The sequence below is a fragment of the Trichosurus vulpecula genome, chromosome 3, assembly GCF_011100635.1.
Source record: "Trichosurus vulpecula isolate mTriVul1 chromosome 3, mTriVul1.pri, whole genome shotgun sequence".
NCBI lineage: Eukaryota > Metazoa > Chordata > Mammalia > Diprotodontia > Phalangeridae > Trichosurus > Trichosurus vulpecula.
In genome coordinates this window covers 291,786,429-291,799,280 of record NC_050575.1, presented here as the reverse complement: position 1 = coordinate 291,799,280, position 12,852 = coordinate 291,786,429, and the positions used below count along the sequence as shown (strand labels likewise).

Below are 12,852 nucleotides of genomic sequence, written 5' to 3'. Positions count from 1 at the left end.
GGTCTTGGTTACATAGACAAAACTAGTACAATGGAACTTCACAGAAGGTAAAAGAAGAAGGAAGGTGAAGATTTACAAATCAAAAAACAGCAAAAGAGAAAGATTTATATTAGGTTAAATAATAAACTGGTCAGTAAACACTGGGAATATAGCTGGAATTTGCAAACCATTAACACCCAAGCTATAGCTAGTTACCTGACATGCTTATTTCAAGTAAATAGAGGTAATAAAGCTGAGCCAAAAATTCTCTTATCACTAATCAGTTAATCACCAGAGCTATGTTTTCATGTCTCAGCTTGATTTTGCAGATCCTAGCTACTCAGGTGACTTGCTCTCTTAAGCCAATGATGATAATAAAGTCAAGCTAGAAAAATTCTCTTATGACAACAGTTAAAAAGACAATGCCTGAAATTCTGACCCTCAAAATGGCAGCACATATAATCCATAACAATTATCACAGTGATAAGTTAATCACATTTATTACAAGGACAGTCAAAACTACATATAGCTAATATTATTATGTTGGGGGGGGAGTGAAAGGGAAGGGGAGGAAAAAAACCAACAATTTTAAAAAGTCACTCTTTGCAATACCAAAGAAAAATAAAGAAAATAATACTTCAATTACCGATAAATGGGAAGATGGGGCCTCAAAAGCATTCTTTGTTCCTTTCAAAATTAACATTACTAACCACTTTGGCCATTTGATATCCAGTTAAAGTTTGTTGTTTTCCAGATCTATGATATCATTAGTGTAAGTGATACACTGCCAGAAAACCTCCTCTACCAATTAAGTTCAGCTACTGTTGTTTGATTAGGGCAGTGAAAGGTCGAGAGTAACTCATTATCAGTGTTTGAATTTGAATGTGGAGTTTTCCTACCTCCAATATTTTCTGTATATTATTCCAAGATTTTGCTAACATGGAAGGAGGGGAAGTTTCAAGGGAATTCTTACTTAAGCTTTAAAGAGCTTACTTAAGCCACAACCAAAGTATGTGGAAATAATTAAAAACAACAGAAACTGAACGTTTTAAAAATATAAAAAAAAAAAACTGTGCACAAAATACACACCCTTTCCCCTTTTGCAAAATAGGAATATTGTAGGGCAGCTAGGTGGCGCAGTGGCACCACCAGCCCTGGAGTCAGGAGGACCTGAGTTCAAATTCGACCTCAGACACTTGACACATGTACTAGCTGTGTGACCTGGGGCAAATTACTTAACCCCAATTGCCCTGCCCCCCCCCCCAAAAATAAAGAAAATAGGAGTACTGTACACAGCTGTGGAATATTGTACTTGGCACCAGATATTTTCAATAAATTGACTGGTTTTCCTGATCTCCCCCATCCCCTGCCTTTTTCTTTAAAAAATTATGTTATAAGGAATGGGAAGGAGGAGGATACAGGAGAAAATCTAAGCTATGTAAAAACAAAAGGTGATAATTTAAAAAAATTTTAAGAACCATCTAACTTTACAGTCTGACATTATTTGGTTTTATATAAACTAGATACACAGAGAACACAAATCAAAGGTAGAACACTTTCTAAATAAAATCTATATAATGTTTTATGTTCCTTTTAGCTAATTAATGTCACACTTAAGCAAATGTAATATATGAAAAATTCAATTTTACATTAAAAACTAGAGTGATGATTTAATTTATCCTTGAAATAATGGGAATACCTTAAGTTACTACCTATTTTATTTGGGGGTGAAGGGATGTAAGTTTGCCCAGGAAGAGAGAAGGTACAATAAAAAGAATACTGACTTTGGAGTCAGAGAACTTAGGCTCAGTTCTTGAATCCCCACTCTACCTCTTACTATCTGTGTGAACCTCAGACAAATCATTCAAGTTCTCTAAACTTTAGGTTCTTTTTTTGTAAAGTGAGAAAGTTGGACCAGATAGGTGACTTCTATGATCCCTTCTAGCTCCAAATCTATGAACTTCTAATTCCATTAGTAAAGAGAACTCAGTGTGAAAATTCCATCTATATAGATTGGCAAATAGCTATATTTTTAGAATTGTCTGAGGCACTGATAAGTGAAGAGGAAAAATAGAAACTCTGGTTTTCCAACTCCAAGGCCATACTTGTAGCTACTGTATCTCTCTGCTGACTTCCAATCTCACATTTCCAATTATCTTTCAGACATCTTAAACTAGAGGTCCAGTAGATTTATACTCAATGTGTTCAAAGTAGAACTCATTATCTTTCCCCCAAACCCTCTCCCCTTCTCCTACCTTCCCTATTACGATAGAGGGCAACATCATCCTCAGGCTCACAACCTAGAAGCCATCTTAGATTCCTCACTATAATCTCTCACCCCTGTTATCCAAGCTCTCGGCAAGGCCTGCGGATTTCACCTTTGCAACATTCCTCGAATGTGCCCCCTTTTCTCCTCTGATACAGCAAAGTATGCTAGTGCAGGCCTTCATCACCTCATGCCTTGATTACTGCAATAACCAGCAGTTAGATCTGCCTTCCTCAAATCTCTCCCCACCCGAATCCATCCTCCATTCAGCTACTAAAGTGATTTTCCTAAAGTACAGGTCTGATGATGTCACACACAACCTCCTACTCAAAAAATTCCAGTGGTTCTTTACTGTCTCCAGGATCAAATAGAAAATGTTCTGTTTGGCATTCAAAGGCCTTCATAACCTAGCCCTCTCCTACCTTTCCTGTCTTCTTATATCTTACTCCCTACACATACTCTTGAATCCAATGACACTGGCCTCCTGCTGTTCCACAAACAAAACACTCCATCTCTCAGCTCTGGGCAATTTCACTGGCTATCTTCCATGTATTGAATGCTCTCTTTCTTCCGCTCCAATTTCTAACCTAGCTGGCTTCCTTTAAGACCCAACTAAAATCTTACCTTCTATACAAGAAGCTTTCCCCAAACCCTCTTGGTTCTGTCTTGCCTCTATTAATTATTTCCTATTCATTCTGTACACAATATAGCTTGTTTGGTATATATTTGCTTGCATGTTGTCTCCCCCATTAGACTGTTGTAAGTTCTTTGTGGGTAGGGACTGACTTTTGCCTCTTTTGGTGCCCCCAGCACTTAGCACAGGGCTTAATAATAAAGTTAAAAACAACAGTAAGTAATAAACCATGATAAATGCTTAATAAATGCTGATTGATTTAAGCTATTTCTCAACTGCCTAATTGCCTTTAGTTTTATGCAATCTTAATTTCAAACCAGAAAAATGTTAAGAGATCATGTAGGCTAATCCTCATGTACATACCTACCACTTACTGTCCCCTTGCCAAAGTGTCTATTGCTTAAAGCAAGTTACTCTGAAAATGACCACAGAACTTCATAGGTTTTAGACTTGAAATTATGAATAAGTGACGCAGTTTATTTATAACACTCAATTTGCCAATATTTGTTAATAGTCGGGTCTTAATGGCTAAAGAAAAGATGGCTAGTACATGGGGATTCAGAAATTCTCTTAAGGAATGTGTTGAACCATTCAAAAGCCATGCAAGCTAGTAAGATTTTTTACATAACTGATAGAAGTCCTAAGCACTTGAATTTATCAAAGATGCCTGAAGTGATGACTCAGTTTTTAATAGAAGATGGTTCTTCTGCTGATATGGAATGTTTATTTTAAATATTTCTTTATTTTTTTAAATTCTAACTTGAGAAGCTATTCAGAAGTTAAAAAAAAACATGAAAATTGATTTTTCTTTTCAAGTCTGAATAAGCAAAGAAAAAGCTAAGTTACAAGGTCATATGCGTTAATATGAACTTAAGTTCTACTTTGGCTCTGAGTGGTACCAAGGCACTAATTAATATAAAATCTTTGAAGGCAAGGACTGTCACACTTTTGTCTTTGTATCCTGAGTGCTTAGCAGACCTACCTAGCACATACTGGTGATTCAATATGTGCTTGTTGATTGACTGTCGTTAGAGGAAGGAATGGCTAGCTTTCATAATAAAATCTTTTAAAATAGCAAGGATCAAAAATATTTTGTTTTCTATCAATATGACTAAGCCATTATTTTATTTATTTTTAAGGGATGTAATAGTTCTTGGTTTAGCAAGTTTCATCAACTCTTAACTGCATTTTGCTTGAGTCCCTTCTGTACTTCTTCCTAGTGCTTTTTATTTTGGTTATTTGTATGTTTTATATACGTGTGTATGTGTATGTACATATGCAAACATAAAAACAGACAGACACATACATATATGCGGGGCAACTAGGTGGCTCAGTAGACAAGAGGTTTAGAATCTGGAAAACTAACCTTCCTGAGTTCAAATATGGCCTCAGACACATACTGGCTGTGTGATCCTGGGTAAATTTAACCCTGTTTGCCTCAGTTTCCTCATCTGTAAAATGAGCTAGAGAACGAAATGGCAAACCACTCCAGTATCACTGGGAAAAAAAATCCTCAAAAAGGGCTCACAAAGAGTCAGGCATGACTGCAACTACTAAATAACAACAAATACACGTGTTTACGTATATATAGTTATCCCTTCCACATCAAGACTTTCCCATTGCAGTTTCAAAATATTACAGGTCAGCGTAAGAAATTAAATGGGAATATTTTGGGAGTTTTATGGAAGCCACAGATGACATGTGAAGGCCAGCAGATGACACAGAAAAAGTTTAAAACCCAGAAATGCATAAAATACATGTAGAGACTTATATAATATCAACATATTTTATCTTTTAATACCATAATAATTCCAACTTCTCTGGTATGAAGAAAAGACCAAAAAATTTTACACAAATTTTCCAGATCATAGGGGCAATGTGCCCCAAACCCCTGTGATGTGGAAGGGATAATCATATACACACACAGATACATAAATATATATGTGTATCTCCAAATATATATATAAATACATGCCTTATCAAATCTACCTGTGAAACTGAAATCTCCCACATTGTTGTGTACACAATAGGCATTCAACAAATATTTCCTTAATGAATAATTTACTACCTGCTCCATTAAGCAGAACAAGTAGTTCCAAACTTACAAAGTAACAACTTTTGTATCACGACCTGTTCATAAATTGGAATTTTCCTGTAATTTCTTTCACTTAGCCCAAACTTACCTCTTAAACTTCAGAAGATGTCACTCACTTCTAGTATGCAGAAAGATGGAATGAATCTTGATATCTATCACCATTTTGCAAAAACTTTGCAAAATTCAAATCCAGCTTCAAACACTTGACACGCTTACTAGCTGTGTGACCTCGGGCAACTCACTTAACCCCAACTGCCCTGCATTCCCCCCTCCAAAAAAAAAAAAACCTTGCAAAAATTTAGAACTGAGGGACAATGTGATCAATTGACATCCCCTTTAATCATTTTAGTTAATAGAATTCTCTAAAGAAAAAAATTCTACGTGGGTCTCCAAATATGAATGTAAGCTAGTTTTGTTCAAGGGTAGACTTTAGTAACTTTGACCCATAACAGCACACTCTCAGTTACTTAACATATGTAATCAGTTACAAAGTCTTGTGGATTTTAGTTCCCCAGCATCTCTTATATCTGCACCTTCTCTTCTTTCACATATCTACCTGAATTTAAGCCCCAAACTTTGCCCCAGAACTAATGCAATAGCCTAACTTGCGTCTCTGCCGGAATCTCTCCCCTTTTCCAGTCCATCCTTCATACTGCTACCAAATTGGTATTCTATTTCACTTTCTCTTCATTCAAAAATTTTTCAATAGCTCCCTATTGCCTCTGGCATAAAATACAAATAAATGCCTGGTGTAACAGAAATTGAAACATGGCCAGGCCCAGAGTACTTCTAACGCACTGGAGAGGCTAGGAAACTTACTGGACAGGTACAGTGATGGATAATGGAAAAATCTTGGTGAGACATTGTATGGAAGGCAGGTGTATACTGGTTGGGCCTGCTAATGTTTGCAGCTGGGTGGGGAAGCAAAACTATAAATACCTTTATTTTTTTTCATTATTAAGTTTTATTTTTAATTTATTATAATCCAAGTTATCCATTTTATACCTAAATTTGCTATCTCTTGTTTATTCATAAATTGTTCGCCTATCCATAAGTCTGATAAGTAATATATTTTGTGTTTTTCTAATTTTCTTGTAAAATCCCTCTTTATATCTAGGTCATGTATTCATTTTGACCTTATCTTGGTAAATGGTGTTAAGATTTTGGTCTAAGACCAGTTTCTGCCATACTGCTTTCCAGTTTTCCCAATAATTTTAAACAAATAATGAATTCTTATCCCCAAACCTGAAGTGTTTACACTTGTCAAATATAAGGTTATAATGTTTATTTGCTTCTGTAAATTGTATGTCCACTCTATTCTACTGATCTACTTTTCTATTTCTTAGCCAGCACCAGATAGTTTTGATAATTATTGCCTTATAATGTAGTTTAAGATCTGGTACTGCTAAACTTCCTTCCTTTACATTTTTTGAAAATTATTTCATTTGATATTCTTGACTTTTTGTTTTTCCAAATGAATTTTGTTATTATTTTTTCTAATTCAGTAAAAAATATTTTTTGGTAATTTAACTGGGATAGCATTGAATATATAAAATAGTTTGGATAAAGTACCTTTAAACAAGCACAATGATCAAGTCTCAGCCATTTTCTCTTTGGTTACTGGCTTCTGGTTTGACTTCTTTGCTGATGGCATACAATAAAAAGCAATGCTGTCAAAGAGACCTTAGGCCCACTCTGTCACTACAGCCAAGATTTGGCCCTCTAATAACAAATCACAGTCTTTTTGCTTTTCTATCTGTTTAGGTAAAAGACGCTCTGACCTCACTTTCAAAAGTCCAGGAGGATAAGCCCATGCCAGTTTTTATAGAAAGCCCAGCATGGGTGACCCAGAAGAGGAAGTATCCTTCAAGGCACAGTCCAGCAAAAGCTGATACAGCAACTCATCCAGCAGTGATGGAGCATGTGGACATGAATTTGGTGAAACCAATGCTTCGTGGGTTCAGTCTGAGCCCAGTCTGCTCAAAGACTTAGGAGATAAGAGGGGTGAATATACCCCTAAGGCATTAAGGAGAAATGTTTATACATTTGTTTTTGCTATATCTTCAAAGCAAGTATCTCTTTATGAAAGTTAATGGATGTTAAGTGGTTAAACAGAACTAGAGTACTAGTTACTCAATAGCAGGTAAGGGTAGGTAGGGGAGACCACAGACACAACCACTGCGAGAGACTAAGCTGATGTCATTAAAGGAAAAAAAAAATCTCCAAACCCCTTAAGAGCGCCCTGGAACACTGAGGGGTAGAAGTAATGGCCTGGCTCTTCGACAGTGAGGCAGAGTATACTTGCTAGACTGCCATTTAAAGCCCTTCACAATGTGGACCCCAACCTACCTTTCCAGTCTTGTGTCATATGACTTCCCTTCACCACATGCTCTCTCCTTGTTTAACTGACTTCTGGGTGCTACCTCTACATAAACGTGCTAAGAGCAGAATCGTGTAGGGTTCCTGAGATTAGGATAGCTTTTCTCAATGCCCAGGCACCTGGGCTACTTTTCCCCTAAAATATATTCAAACTATACTTGAGATTTAGTTGGCCCAGAGGACTAAAGATTGAGCCATTAATGGTAGCTTCCTTGTTCCTTAAATACAAAAGCCGGTAAATCGGGAATAAGGAGCTCTGATCCTGACATACTGACACTGTTGTACCACCACAGCAAATGCAGAGGCAGAGAAGCTGCCTGAAACTGAATCACTGCAGTATCTTTGCTGAATATTCTTTCCATGCTAAGGCTAAGTAAAACTGCTTTTGTTAATTGTTAGATGGTCTATGAAGTCTCATTTCATTCCACTCCCAAGCGTGAATCACCAGGTGGATCTAAAATAGGTCAGACCTACAATAGTGATATTTGATCTCTCTCTGTGCCTTTGCATAAGTGTTTGAAAGTCTAAAGTGAATTCTCTCCTCACCTCCACCTTGTGGACTTCCTAAATTCCTACAAAGAACAGCTCAGCTATTTTCCTCAGCACTCCAATTAGCAACACTCTCTCCTGCCTGTGAAATTATTTTTATATACTTTGTATTTATTTATTTGTATACATGTTGTATTCTTCCAGCAAAATCTAAGTTGCTTGATTGCTGCATTATTGTCTCTATATTGCCAAGCCCTAGGATAATGGTTGTATATAATACTTAATAAACATTTCTTCAACTTGTTACTGGTTAAAAAAAAAAACTTTTACAACATTGCTTTATTTTTGTTGCTCCCTCTACCTTAATATTGTTAAATCTGTCTATGAAATACAAGAGACAAGATTCAAACCGAGATTTACTAATACTGACTCTAATGTAGCACAATCTTATGTGTATATGTGTGTGTATATACATATATAGTGTATCAATACGTATATACTTTTATATGTGTATATATGTAAATATATATACGATTCAATAATCGTGCATCTGGGTTTGATTCTTGACTCTTCTATTTATACATTATATAGAAACATTTATGGCTATTTCATATATATACATATATTCCTACTTATATTTACATATCTCTATATATTTATGGAATAACAAAAAAGTTCAAGAGTATGTACATAGGATGCTTTAAAGGAAGAAGTGGGAAATTAGAAGGGAAAGATAAATTGAGACCTATAGCGAAACGCCTTGAATGAAAGACTGGTTAAGGAATACGAACTTAATCTAAGTTTAATTTAAACTCTATCAAAACTGGAAAAGCAATTATATCCATACATTTGAATATCTGAGACCTTACTATTCAGCATTACTGTTATATAAAAATGGGTTTAACAAAACAAAAACTCTTGTCTTAAAATACATGTAACACGTTATTTCTTTATAGAAATAAAAAAGATTTTAAAAATAATGTTAAACATATCTTTGGTTAGTAATGATAAATATATTCTCTCCCCTTACAAAAAACAAACCTTTAAAAAATTCTACGCTTTCTTCTGGTTTGGCCCTTCAAAGTCCAACCAAGTTCTACAATAGTCTAAACACACTTAAAACAATCTTTTATTTGTCTAGAGAATTTTTTTAATTAATTTTTTTTAATTAAATGTGTGATAAAAGGATCAGTCTAAATCAGAGAGACTTATTTTCCTTTCCTGATTATCTCATAACAACATCAATTCTGGGCAAGAGAAATTATTTAAATTTGAATCTCCCATATTGTCCACAGAAAACAAATGTCAGTTACTCATAAATACCACTCAAATTTTCAGTTCACACAGAGTCTACTTTACTTACACTCTGGTGGGCATTATTTGTAATTTAATAATTTCTTTTTACATGTTACAGTAGCTATTAAAATATGCAATTTTTAAAAATTCCTCAGTGAAACTTGTCACATGCTGTTGCATTTAGTTAGAAAACAAGTAAGGGGAAAAAATCGACAGATCTGAGAAATGTGAAGAAGATGAAGACGACTTTCAGCTGTGGAACACAAAGTATTTATTGTCCACACAAATCAGGAAGCACTCCTTTGTTCAAGAAAGCTGACTTAAAAAAAAAAAGAAAACATTTAGGGATACACAGTATCACTAGGCAATAAGATTATATTAAGGCAAGGCACTACTTTATAGATTTGAAAAACATATTAATCACCTCTTACAGAGGAAATAGATACTATGAATAAGGATGGTTTACTTGTGTTCTTCTTTACAATTCCAAATGCCACACATTTCATGAAAAGCTGAATATTTAGCAATTTTTTTTACCTTATCCTAGATAACCTAAAATATCTCTTAACCAGAGTTTTATAGTGATATATAATTTAGATCATTTCTGCTTTTATTTCACATACTGGGAAAGACTCCCAACTGAACTGATAACTCTTGAGATGATTTGTTACAGGCAAATTTTTAGAACACTAAACAAGATTTACTTGCTGAACATTCAAAATATTCTATAAAAGTTCAATATCTAGAATAAAACTACATCTCAGTGACAATATTCAAAATATTAGAAATCAATTCTGACAAAACTCAAAATGGATTTATAACATGAATATTAAAAGTCATGCAATTAAAAAAAAGAAAACCAAATAAAATACTTTTAACAGCTATAGTTACAGAGACAGTTTATAATCAAACAAGGGACAAGAAAACTCTAAAAGGCTTAAAAAAGATAATTTCAATTACATGAATTGAAAGATTTTTACACTAATGAAATTAATGCAGCTATGATAACATGGAAACACATCAACTGGAAAAACAAACTGTTTAACAACTATCTCAGATCCACTTCTTATATGCAAGATATTCCCCAAAGAACAGTTTTCAAAAAAAGAACTGTAAATTGTGAACCACATGAATAATTTCTCGACATCATTAATAATAAGAGAAATACAAGCCAAAATATCTTTAAAGTTTTACCGCATACCTTGAAAATGGGCAAAGTTGACAAAAGATGTTAACAGTCAATGGTAAAGGGATTTCAGAAAACAAGCACACTAAATATACTGTTGGTGAAGCTCTGAATTGATATTGAAACACAAGTTGGAATTAGATTAAGAAAATGATTAAAATGTCCATATCCTATGACTCAGATATTTCTCTGCTTAGCAAATATCTCAAGGCCAATAACAAAAAGAAAGGTCCCATAGTTACCATATATTAACAGCAATACTTATATGGTAGCAAAGAACCAGAAACAAAGTTGATGCCCATTAATTCGGAAATGCTCAAAGAAATTGTGGTATAAGAATGGAAATGCACTACTACTGCAGTGGAAGACACAAAGGCTATAAAGAATACAGACAAGTTAAGGATCTGATGCAAAGAAGTATCGAGGACCAGGAAAACTACCAATCTACACACACACACACACACACACACACACACACACACCCCAATGTAAATGGAATGAATATCAACATTCAATCAACAAGCATTTATTATTGCTTACTATGTAGCCATTGCTATTGTCTTTCTCCCTAAACCTTTCCCTCTTCCTAACTTCCCTATTACCTATTAAGGGTATCCATCCTCTCTGTTAGCCAGGTTCACAACCTAGGAGTCATCCTGGATTTCTCACTATCTCTTACTTCCCTTCCCCCATAGCTAATCTATTGCCAAGGCCTGCTGATTTTACCTTTTCTACATCTCTCACATAAGCTCTCTTCTCTCCTCTTATGCTGCAACCACGCTGGTGCAGGCCCTCATCACCCCATGCCTGCAATAGACTGCTGGTAGGTTGGACTGCCTCAAATCTCCTCACACCAGTCTATTCTCCTTTCTGCTATCCAAGAGATCATCCTAAAGCACAGGTGTCCTATTAAATAAACTTCAATGGCTTTCTATTACTTCAAGGAACAAAAATAAAATCCTGAATTTGACTTTTAAAGCCTTTCATAACCTGGCCCCCTTCCTAGTCTTTTTCCATTTAACTCCCTTCCATATACTCTACAACCCAGGAAACTGGCCTCCTTAAAGTCAGTTCCTCTCATAGGACACTCCATCTTTTGAATCAGTTCCTTTACACTAGATTGTCCCCCAAGCTGGGAAAGACCTTAATTTAGAAACATCAAGGCCACCCACTGCATCCTGGGCTACTGTCACTCATTTTGACTTATGTCTTGCCATTGGACTTCAATAAGTCTGGAAGAGAAAGGCTGAAGACTCTGCACAACACAAGTCAAGACATCACTCTCAAGATGTCATTGGCCCTCTTTGAGAATAAAGGACAACAACAATTCCCAACTTGGAATGCTCTCTCTCTAATTCTCTGGCTTTCCCTTTTTGTTCAAGTCATAGCTAAAACCCACCTTTTTCAAGATTTTCCTGTTTCCCCTTAGGAGTAGTAGTGCCTTCTCCCAGAGATTACCTCCAAAATATCTTGTATATATTTTGTTTGACCATAGCTGTTCGCATGTTGTCTCAAACATTGGACAGTCAGCTCTTGCAAGATAGGGAATGTTTTTACCTTTCCCTGTATTTCCCTGTATCCCCTGCACATTACATAACACCTGGCAGAGAGTAGGTGTTTAATAAATGCTTATTTACTTAGAAAGAAAAGCACTAGAAGCTAGGAGGATGAACTATTTTGGCAACTATTTCAATATAACTGGTTGTCTTTGTAGTCTTATGACTGCATTTTATGCATATAAAAACATTCTGAAAAGGGGTCCATAGGCTTCACCAGACTGTAAGATAGGTCCATGACACAAAAAATTAAGGAACCTTGCACTAGAATTTATTGAAAATGAAAAGCATAGAGTTGCTATGATCATTACCAGTAGAGGAAATACACTGATGAGTTCATGGGTCCACTGAAATATTATTATCAGTCAGTCACTTAGATCTCTGTCTGTCAAAGATCCAGTTAGAAAACTCCCAATGCTTTAGGCAAGTCCTCATGCTGCTGTGATGTTGGGCAATAATTTCCTCAGATTTTGCCATAAATATGTCAGTTGTAATCCCAAGAAAAAGAACTTTTCATGGTAGGTGTGCCCTAACAAAAATGGCATATATTTTTCCTTGACCCCAGAATCTCTATAAGTAATAAGTATCAGTTCCTTTATACTTTCTGTCTCCATGCACAATCCATTCAATCTTTTATTAACTATGGTTCACTTCCCAATTTCAGGCAACATTCTTCACTCCCCAAATATTCAATATACCATATTTCCCCATGTATAAGACGCACCCTAATTTTGGGGCCCGAAATTTGAAAAAAAAATGTATTACATAAAGTTATTAAACTCAAGTTTTATTCATCTGCTCATAGCTTTCAGGCATCTTTCAGGCAAGTCTGGTATGTATACGCATGCTTAGTCCATTCTGTTTCATGAACCTGAAGCACCAATTGTGTCTTCCTTCAAAATCAGTAACTTCTTTTTCATCAGCAGTTCTTCTTGCCTCATGCTGAACCATCTTTGTGGATGCAGGAATTCC

At 35.5% G+C, this 12,852-nt stretch overlaps 1 protein-coding gene across 2 annotated transcripts in view; it reads right to left on the bottom strand.

Annotated features, from left to right (window-relative positions):
* Positions 1-12,852, bottom strand: part of HMBOX1 (homeobox containing 1) — a 238,773-nt gene that overhangs the window by 193,893 nt on the left and 32,028 nt on the right. The window lies entirely within an intron of this gene.